General features: G+C 41.7%; 1 protein-coding gene across 3 annotated transcripts in view; it reads right to left on the bottom strand.

The window, feature by feature from the left end:
- The window catches only part of LOC128686657 (uncharacterized), a 138,249-nt gene that overhangs the window by 25,836 nt on the left and 101,523 nt on the right, over positions 1-10,890 (bottom strand). The window contains exon 1 of one of the 3 annotated variants that reach the window (XM_053773665.2): positions 1,391-1,527. The exons of the other annotated variants lie outside the window; for them this stretch is intronic. The gene's annotated coding sequence lies outside the window, so the exon portion shown is untranslated. Of the gene's footprint in view, positions 1-1,390; positions 1,528-10,890 lie in introns of those variants that run through there. 3 annotated transcript variants of the gene reach the window in all.

Raw genomic sequence — 10,890 nt, forward strand, 5'->3', positions numbered from 1 at the left:
TTCTGCTTTTGTGTTTTTTTTATCATCTGTGAATGTTTGTAATGTAAAATAGTCCATTAACGACGTTATTTACGTATACTAAGACTGACCCTCCTGGCATGACACTGGTTACGTCTGGTCCAAGACTGCCCCCCCTGGAATGGTACTGGTTACGTCTGGTCCAAGACTGCCCCCCCTGGAATGGTACTGGTTACGTCTGGTCCAAGACTGCCCCCCCTGGAATGGTACTGGTTACGTCTGGTCCAAGACTGCCCCCCCTGGAATGGCACTGCTTACGTCTGGTCCAAGACTGCCCCCCCCCCTGGAATGGTACTGGTTACGTCTGGTTCAAGACTTACCCTCCTGGCATGGCACTGGTTACGTCTGGTTCAAGACTTACCCTCCTGGCATGGCACTGGTTAAGTCTGGTTCAAGACTTACCCTCCTGGCATGGCACTGGTTAAGTCTGGTTCAAGACTTACCCTCCTGGCATGGCACTGGTTAAGTCTGGTTCAAGACTTACCCTCCTGGCATGGCACTGGTTAAGTCTGGTCCAAGACTGCCCCCCCTGGAATGGCACTGGTTACGTCTGGTTCAAGACTTACCCTCCTGGCATGGCACTGGTTACGTCTGGTTCAAGACTTACCCTCCTGGCATGGCACTGGTTACGTCTGGTTCAAGACTTACCCTCCTGGCATGGCACTGGTTAAGCCTGGTCCAAGACGATGCTTATGTACGTGGCAGTTGTGTATATTGTTTTCATATTAATAAACTTAAATAATCAAAATCGTTCAGAGTTCAAATATTATAGAAGTGTGAGTTTTATATTGCGAGTATTATAGATTTATTTAAATCTACTCCAAAACGAGCTATAAATACCTTAATTATATAAAACAGATAATTTATCTCATTTATAACGAGGGGGGGGGAGGAAGTGACATTTAGCATAAAGTTTTTAACTTAATTGGGCACATAAGCATTTTGCTGCTATACTATTTTATGCAGTAAGCAACTAGTAGAAACAAAGGTTAAATATATTTCCCATATTATATTTCCGAAATGTTTGGTCTACTGGCCGTTAACGGGAGACCAAATACATGGTTACGCGATTTTAAGGAAAGCTCTTCCACGACTCCTGGTCTACCACTCGTGCGCACGAGTCGAGACAAGTTTTCGTTACCTGTCGCCTGCTGTAGAATACTTACTTTATTCACTGGGAGGTGCTAAATTCTTAAGGGCTAAACAGCGCCTGCGAAATGCAGGAAAATCGGGTTTTGGTTCGAAGTGGAGGATAATTTCAGTGCCTTGGACCATAGATTAACATGTCTACTAGTTATACGCAGGAGGGAAACTTCAACAAGCACAGTCTGAGAGTATCATACGTCGCATTAATAATTACGGGACAATTTACCTGGGGAACAATCGGTGGTCGTCACAGGTGAGGAATATCCAGCTTTGTGTTCTCCACGAAGGTTGAGCTCCAGCCAAGGTTACGTCAGGGGCAGGGAAAACCAGTGCTGATGTGGATATTAGCGAGAGGCAATGGCTAGGCAGGTACAGGCTACTCTTATGCGAGGCACTCGAATGTTACTCTCGTGAGAGGCAGTGGCGAGGCAGGCACAGGTTATTCTCATGCGAGGCACTCACCCTGTAATATATTCAAACCTGTGTGTGTGCACACGTAAGAATGCACTTGTATAAGTGCTTGTGAGCCTGAGTGTACTCACCTAGTTGTGCACCTCCAAGCTTTGTCTACTAGGAATTGAGCGATGACTAATGGTCGTCACCTTTGTTAGTCTACTTACGTGGCATTTCTTCCTGCCCTTTGGGGTTTTGTACTAATCAGCATATTATGTACAGAGTTGGCTACCACTACATCCCTTGCTAATACATTCCATTTGTTAGTTACCATCACACGGATGGAATTCTTTATGGTTCTCTGATTCACTGAGGCTTCCAGCTTCCATGTTTGTTCCTTGTTCCTGTTTGTCCAGTTTCAGTCTGTTCCTATCTACGTTGTCTCCGAGTACCTCATTACTTATGATTATGCATCCTTTGGTTCCTCAATAATCTTCATCCAACTTAACTTATTTTCATAGTCCATATTTCGGTTCACGGACCAACCCTGCGGCAAATCTCTGAATTTCAATTTCCTTATGTTCTTTCTATCAGAGTTCCACTCCGGCGCCGTATCTAGGACTGTCCTCCATATGCAGCGTACACTGAATACTTCTTGGTTAAGATTCTAGTTTGCCAGCGATGTGATCTTCCTCTTCCATCTTCCGGTCTCTCCAGCCTGGTTTTCTAATATGTAGATTAGACTTGTTAAAAATCATGACAAAAACCTTTTAATAGTTTAGGAAAATGCAGTTCGCCTTCTTCCTTCCCATTTAAGATTCATTATCGTGTCACAGGATCGAATTAAGTCAAACATGATTTTTCCTTCCCAAAACTAATGTTGCTTTTCTTTTAAAAAGTCCGCCTTTTCCAAGTGGTTTAATAATTTACTTATTATCTTCCGCATCACCATGCAGTGATGGTGTCCGTATGAGCGGAGCTTCGTTTGCGGGTTTCCAGCTCTGACGTTTCCAATGATTTGCTGTAGAACCTCATTAATGGTCTGCATAGTATTTCTGCTGCCTCCCTCAGTATCAATGGAGATATTTTGCCAAAAGACACGTGGCACAGCGGAAGACTAATAATATTTTAAGAAATTTTACTTTATGTTACACCTGTGTAGGTTCGGGGTCGTGAGGCAAGGTCTTTCCTACCCACTTTCAGGTGTAATGTTTCCAGGTTGCATTCCTCTTGGAATGTCAAGTACGTCACGTATTTCCCCCTCCCACACTGGCGTAAGCTTTCCTCTTTCCTTTATTTTTCCGGTTCATTTTTTTTTACACACGGGCGCATATACATTTTTTCTTCTGGTGTGATTGTGCAGAGCGAACGAGAGTGAGAGTGTGTGTGTGAGAGAGTGTGAGAGAGTGTGAGAGAGAGTGAGAGAGTGTGAGAGAGCGTGAGAGAGTGTGAGAGAGTGTGAGAGAGTGTGAGTGTGTGTGTGTGTGTGAGAGAGAGAGAGAGAGAGAGAGAGATATGAGAAGAATCACGTGTACACTTAAAGTGTGTGCTCTTGAGAGGGCGGATAATAATGTCAAGATTCTTCCTTGAAGGTTTCAGTTACACGAGACTTAATGTTTAATAAAGGTAGAAGTTACAACGATACCAACAACATGGATGACACGACAACTTCATACACTTGGGCATTTTTATTGAAAACTTAAGTCCTGGGACTTAGGTCGGTCCAAATGGTACAAGGAAGACAATATAGACAATAGATTACTGGTGAAGATCAGGTGAGATCGTCAGGTCATCTAACAGCCGCGTCACGTGGCAGAACATAATCAACGTGGTTAAGCCCGTTTCCTTGCCTTGGGGTAGTCGAGATGGTGTACTATCCGGATCTCTGTTCTATGATATAAAAAAATGGTTATAACTGACCCTAATTTTTAAAGAGGTGGACCAGTAAGCCAGTGGAAGGCCTCGGTCAGATGACCAAAAGCTCCTACGGCGGGTCATCGTCTGATTATGACCCGCGTCAGGAAACACTGCTCCTGTTTTCTTACGAACCTTACCTAACCTCTGTGGTGGTGGTGGTGGTGGTAGTAGTAATTGGTTCAATACAGTGGCGCCTATCAATGTTGGATTCTCTCTGGATCATCTCTGCTTTCTTCCAGCTCATCAGATATCCCTATGTTAATCTGGACAAAACATAAGAGTTTCTGGTGCTTCGGATGCGTGCCTGCGTGTGTTCTGGGGCCCATATAGAAACATTCCTCACTGTTCCTCTTATATAGGACTTGTTACACTATTCACGTGGTACTGTGTACACACTTGCTTCACTGTTTGGTTTGGCAAATGAATCTTTCTGCCTGGTGAGGTCTCTGATGCAGGACGTGGCCATAGCAGGAAGTTGGTTCTTGAATGGTGTAGTTGGCTACCTCTCCTCCAGGAAGAGTTAGGAATCTTGGTCAGTCTTGTATCATGCAGAATGACGAAGTCTAAGGACCGAAGCTTATCCACTGAAGGTGTCTCATGTTTAAACACCTCCATCCAGGGTTGTATGACCCACACGGGTTTAACGAAGTTTTATTAAAAAAGATAATGCAAATAAAAATAATAAAATGAAATAATAATAATAATAATAAATAATAATAATAAATAATAATAATAATAAATGTACACCTGGCAATAAAACTTGCTTGTTATTCTACTAATTTAAGACGGTACAATTTTATGAATAGATGGAAGTGTTCAAATGTAGTGTCTTGGCAGTAATATTGCTCTGAAATGATGCACAATTATTTCTAATGATGAGTTATTTTTTTGTTTGTTTGTTTTTGGCTGTTGCTGTTGCTTTGTTGTTCTTGTCGTTGCTTTTGCTCTTTTTCGACGTTGTTTTTGTTGGTGACTTTCTTGCTGTTGACGTTATGTTCTTGCTGCTACTGATGAAGCTATTATTACTGTGTTCCTTTGTTGCTGGTATTGGTACAGAAGCAGCAGAACGCGAGGGCTAGCATGAGGCACAGAATGCAACACCAGCTGGCAGCTGATCTGGAGACAGTGTGACAGACTGCCATATTTACCTGGGAACACTAAGACTGCTGCAACCTTATACAACGCCTGAAGAACGTGAAGTAATCAGATTTGATCCGAATGACGGAAAAGGTGGTTCCAGTTCCACGAATCAAGAGCCAATCACTAGCATCAAGGCATCCCCTCCCCCACGTCCTCGAAGACCGAGAGAGATTACAAGAGGAACAGAATGCATCGTAAGTGGTCAGCTGATGTGTAGATAACACACCCGCACACAAGCGCAAGACCGAAAACATGAACCCGTAGCGTCTTATCTGCGGGTTAAGCATCCTCTATACACGCCATTTCACAGTTTAGAATATACATCACCTCCCAACACTCAAATATGCCACTAAATCATCTTTTAACAAGAAACCTCTCACCTACTACGAACATGGGCTTAAACGCTGGCGTTAGCGTTCCTGGGAGATGCTCCCTACCTCTTCCCAGACATACGGTCCTTAATGGGTTATCAGACGCCCCTTCCCATGGACCCGCTTTGTGGTCAGAAAATAAGTGCCGAGTAAGTTAAGAGGGTGACAATATAATTATAGGGTTGATAGTGTCTGAAAATAAGGTGGAAAATAGATCACCTTCTTCTGACCTGGGCAGTACAAGGTGCGTAAGCCTCGCTGAGGAGCACTTGTGGTCTTCTTCAGTACCGAAAGATGGCGTCGGCGTATGGATTCCTCTTTCCATTATGCCAGATATATTAGGGGGTTACCTGTAGGTTATGTTGCCTTTAGTTGCTCGCGGGAGTTACTGCCCTCATAGACAAGTCCGAGGCCAAGTTTCCTGGTCGCTGGTCTGATGGATCAGACTGATCGGAGGGGAAACTTGAGAGTTAGAAGACTGGAACAAAATGGAAAGAAACGTCGTACAAAATAGATTCATGAATTGTTCCAGCCTTGGTAATGGCTTTTATTCCTCATAATTATGTAAATGTACGACTAATTATATATATATATATATATATATATATATATATATATATAAATATATATATATATAATATATATAAATATATAATATATAAATATATATATATATATAATATATAAATATATATATATATAATATATATATATATAATATATATATATATAATATATATATATATAATATATATATATATAATATATATATATATATATATATATATATATATATATATATATATATATATATATATATATATATATATGTACTTATGTACGTATGCTTGCATAGAGTAATCAATATATTTAAATAATTATGAACTAGAATTTAAATTTAAATAATTTAAAACTAGGAAGTGTGTAATCTAATTTCATAGCGTCATTTCCATAATTCAGTTTGTTTCTAAAGCAATTTAATCTCGTCAAACTTCGTCTAAAGTCAATGGAAATTCGCCAAAAATCAAGTTCAGGTATTTACAAACATTGCTACAGGGTGCCAACTGTGGCCTTCACTCACCTTCCCAATAACAACAGATTCTAGTTCAGGTATTTTAGCGATGCTCTACAGCCTGGCTGGTCTTACGACAGGCTAATCTTACGACAGGCTAATCTTACGACAGGCTAATCTTACGACAGGCTAATCTTACGACAGGTTGGTAGTCTCGGGATTGCCAGACCGTGTTATCGAGTAGTGTTCACTCAGAAATGTTAATATTCACTCAGTGTGATGACTCGGGAAGGAGTGTCGTGTTCTTTAAAGGTCACACTGAGTGCATCGTTGTTTTAATCAAGACTTGTTCTATGTCTCAGTATAATATATATTAAACCATTGGCAAAGACAATTTTTTTTTCTTTTATGTTAGAAAAATTAATAATGTTGCAACGAAAGAACCTTAGAAAACTTACCTGACCTTATTATAACAAGCTCAGTTTATTTTAGCCTAATCATGTAAATATAGTTTAGACAAGTTTACAATAATTTAATAATAAACAAACAATGAATTACATATATTTTTTTCGTCAGGTTCGGAATGATTTTTGCGAAATTATTTCATGCACAAATTTTGGCTTAAATAGCAACGCTATTTAAGCCAAAATCGTGTTTTACCGATTCGGCAAGATTAGTACCAAACCTGCGCACGAAAATCACTCCCTATGAAAGCGAAAGATTCGACAGGAGGTGTAACATTCCCCAGATGAAAAGCAGGGGTGCCACGAGTACATTGAGAGTACACAATAAATGCCCGGGGCCCAAGACTGTCCAACTGCCTCCCAGCATACATAAGGGGGATTACCAATAGATCCCTGGCTGTCTTCAAGATGGCGCTGGACAGGCGCCTAAAGTTAGTACCTGACCAACCGGGCTGTGGTTCGTACGTCAGTTTGCGTGCGGCTGGCAGTAACAGCCTGGTTGATCAGACCCTGATCCACCATGAGGCCTGGTCTTAGACCGAGCCGCGGGGGCGTTGACCTCTGGAACCCTCTCCAGTTAATATTAATATAATACACACACACATACATACACACACACACACACACACACACACACACACACACAAGTGCATTCGTGACTACTCACATCAAGGATAATGTGAGTAGTCACGAAAGCTCTTAGAATTTCTCTATTCTTTCACAGTGGTTGTTTTGCATATTCTGAAATCACCTGTTTACTGTGATCTTATTGCATGTCGTGCCGAATATGTAAAACTGGTCAATTAGCAAGAACTCATTTAAAATAAAGTCCTTTCTAAAATTTTCTCTTATACGTTTAAAGATATATTTTTTTCCATTAATGTTGATGTAAAACTTTATAATTTTGCACCAAAAGGAACTTAGAAAACTTACCTAACCTTATTATAACCAGCGCAATTTATTTTAGCCTACCCCAAATAAATATATTTTAGATTTGTTTACAATAATTTAAACTAAACAAAAAGTGAAATATATTTTTTTCGTTAGGTTCAGAATGATTTTGGCGAAATTATTGCATTCACAAATTTTCACTTGTCCTATATGGCAAGATGAACGTTGCTATTTAAGCCAAGATGGCAAGTTCTGCCTATTCGGCACGATATAATATATAGATAAATAGATAGATAGATATAATTTATAATGCATTTATAATGAATGAATGAATGAATGAGTGTGTGTGTGTGTGTGTGTGTGTGTGTGTGTGTGTGTGTGTGTGTGTGTGTGTGTGTGTGTGTGTGTGTGTGTGTGTGTGTGTGTGTGTGTGTGTCTGTGTGTGTGTGTGTGTGTACGTACGTACGTACGTACTTACCTAATTGTGTGGTTGCAGGGATCGAGATTCAGCTCTTGGCCCCGCCTCTTCACTGATCGCTCCTTGAGTTTTGTCATACCTAGTCTTAAAGTTATGTATGATTCCCGCCTCCACTACATCACTTGCTAGACTATTCCACTTCCTGACAGCTCTGACTGAAGAAGTACTTCCTAACATCCCTCTGACTCGTATGAATCTTCAGCTTCCAGGTATGACCCCTTGTTTCTGTGTCCCCTCTCTGGAACATCCTGTCTGTCCACCTTATCTATTCCACGTAGTATTTTGTATGTCGTTATCATGTCTCTCCTGTCCTCCAGCGTCGTCAGGTCGATTTCCCCTCAATCTTTCTTCGTAGAACATTCCCCTGAGCTCCGGAACTAACCTTGTTGAAAATCTTTGTACTTTCTCTTATTTCTTAACGTGCTTGACCAGGTGCGGGTTCCAAATTGGTGCTGCATACTCCAGTATGGGCCTAACGTACACAGTGTACAGTGTCTTGAACGATTCCTTAGTAAGGTATCGGAACGCTATTCTCAGGTTTGCCACGCGCCCATATGCTGCAGCAGTTATCTGGTTGTGTGCTTCCAGAGACGTGCTCGGTGTTATGCTCACTCCAAGATCTTTCTCCTTGAATGAGGTTTGCAGTCTTTGACCACCTAGCCTATACTCTGTCTGCGGCCTTCTTTGTCCTTCCCCAATCTTCATGACTTTGCATCTGGCGGGGTTGAAGCTAGTTGCTGGACCACGTGTTCAGCCTGTCCAAGTCTCTCTGTAGTCCTGCCTGATACTCCTCTGATTTAATTCTCCTCATTAACTTCACATCATCTGCAAACAGGGACACTTCTGAGTCTATCCCTTCCATCATGTCATTCACCTATACCAAGAACAGCACTGGTCCTAGGACTGACCCCTGTGAGACCCCGTTCGTCACAGGCGCCCACTGTGATACCTCATCACGTACCATGACTGTCTCCCTGTCAGGTATTCTCTGATCCATTGCAGCGCCCTTGCTGTTATATGCGCCTGATCCTCCAGTTTCTGTACTAATCTCATGCGATGAACTGTGTCAAAGGGCTTCCTGCAGTCCAGGAAAATGCAATCAACCCACCCCTCTCTCGTGTCTTACTTCTGTTACCTTGTCATAAAGTTCCAGAAGATTTGCGACACAGGATTTGTCTTCCATGAATCCGTGCTGGTTGTTTATAATCTTGTTCCGTTCCAGGTGCTCCACCATTCTCCTCCTGATAATCTTCTCCATGACTTTGCATACTATACACGTCCGTGACACTGGTCTGTAGTTTAGTGCCTCGTTTCTGTCTTTCTGAAAAATGGGGACTACATATGCCGTCTTCCATACCTCAGGTAGTTGCCCAGTTTCAAGGTATGTGTTGAAGATTATGGTTAGTGGCACACACACTGTCTGCTCCTTCTGTAAGGACCCACGGGGAGATGTTGTCCGGTCCCATCGCCTTTGACGTATCAAGGTCACTTAGCAGCTTCTGCATCTCCTCCGTTGTGTGTGTATGTCATCCAACACTTGTTGGTATATTCTTTGTTGGTGTTCCCCTCTGTTCTGTCTTCCCGGAGTCCTTCCTGTCTCTAATGTAAATACTTTGTTAAATCTCGTGTTGAGCTCCTCACACACCTCATGATCGTTTCTTGCGAGTTCCCCACCTTCTTTCCTCAGCCTGATCACCTGGTCTTTGACTGTTTTCCTCCTGATGTGGCTATACAGCAGTTTCGGGTCAGACTTGACTTTCGATGCTATGTTGTTTTCATACTGTCACTGGGCCTCCCTCCTTACCTGTGCATACTCGTTCTTGGCTCTTCAATTAATCTCCTTATTTTCCTGTGTGTGTGTCTGTGTGTGTGTTTGTTTTAACCTCTCGTTCTTTTCCAATAAAAGGCAATTTATTTTTCCAAGAGCACAAACAATGTCAAGTTAATTAAATTCACCCCGAGTCGCAGATCCCACGTAAAGACTGCAGTCTGATATACATTGGGAAAACTGGCGGGAGTGTGGCAACTAGGATAGTCGAGAATAAGACAGCAATTCGATATGGTCAAGAGCTCAACCCTCTTTCAAGATGCGAGCTGTAAAAATCACAATATACTTTTTTTTGGCGATGCTCAACACTAGCACTGTCGATGTGTTAAAATGTTTTCTCCGAGTTTAAAATGTCTGTACCTTCAGGTGTGAGCAGAGATGAATGAGAGAGAGAGAGAGAGATGGCTTCTTAGAGAGTAGCAGTAGCTTCACCCTTGGAATAAAGAAAAAGAAAATACCAATAATATCAACCATAATGAATTGAAATTGGTCTGTTAGAATGGTTAAATTGAAAATGAAGAAAGTTAATGAAATTGGTGTTAAGACGAACAATTTTCTTTATTGCACTGCCAAACTAATGTGGTCCGGCCGTCGAGGAAAGAGATAACAAAAGGTTATTTGTCAAGAGTGGAAGAGTCCTCCACCAACATCAACTAGCGTCTGTCAGTTTGTAATATCCAGCAGAGTCGAAGTGTTCCTACTAGGCGGTATTTTGGGTCCCCTCCCGTCCGTCTCAGGCGAGCCATAACTCTCACCCTGTCTTAAACAATTCACCCATTTTCCTTGACGTTGATTATGGAAAATATATGATATCGGCAAGAAGCGAACGAGAAGGGGGGAAAAAAATAGACGAGGTAACCTTATTTGGTCTTACTGAGGGCCTGGCAACCACAGGATGGGCCCCCACCACTCACTACCTCAGGCTTATCTCCCATCATTAAATCTTTCACCTTAATTGTACACAATACTAACAAAAATACGGCACAAATGAAGCTAAAAATAATACGTATTTGTAAACAAAGACATACGTAACACTCATCCATGTTCTTCTCTAGCTTCAATAAGCGAGGCACACTTCTCATTCAACTCCGAAGACTAACTCTTGAATAATACGATTATCTTCCTTCTTTGTTAACGTAGTTTCTTCCTGCTCGTCCGCCGACGTCTCGACCGTAAAACTCATCAAGTAGCCCACGCTGGTCCGCTGGCTAGAAACTGCCTGTAGGATCGCC

The sequence above is a fragment of the Cherax quadricarinatus genome, chromosome 12 (genome assembly GCF_038502225.1).
Source record: "Cherax quadricarinatus isolate ZL_2023a chromosome 12, ASM3850222v1, whole genome shotgun sequence".
In the NCBI taxonomy this organism is placed as follows: Eukaryota; Metazoa; Arthropoda; class Malacostraca; order Decapoda; family Parastacidae; genus Cherax; species Cherax quadricarinatus.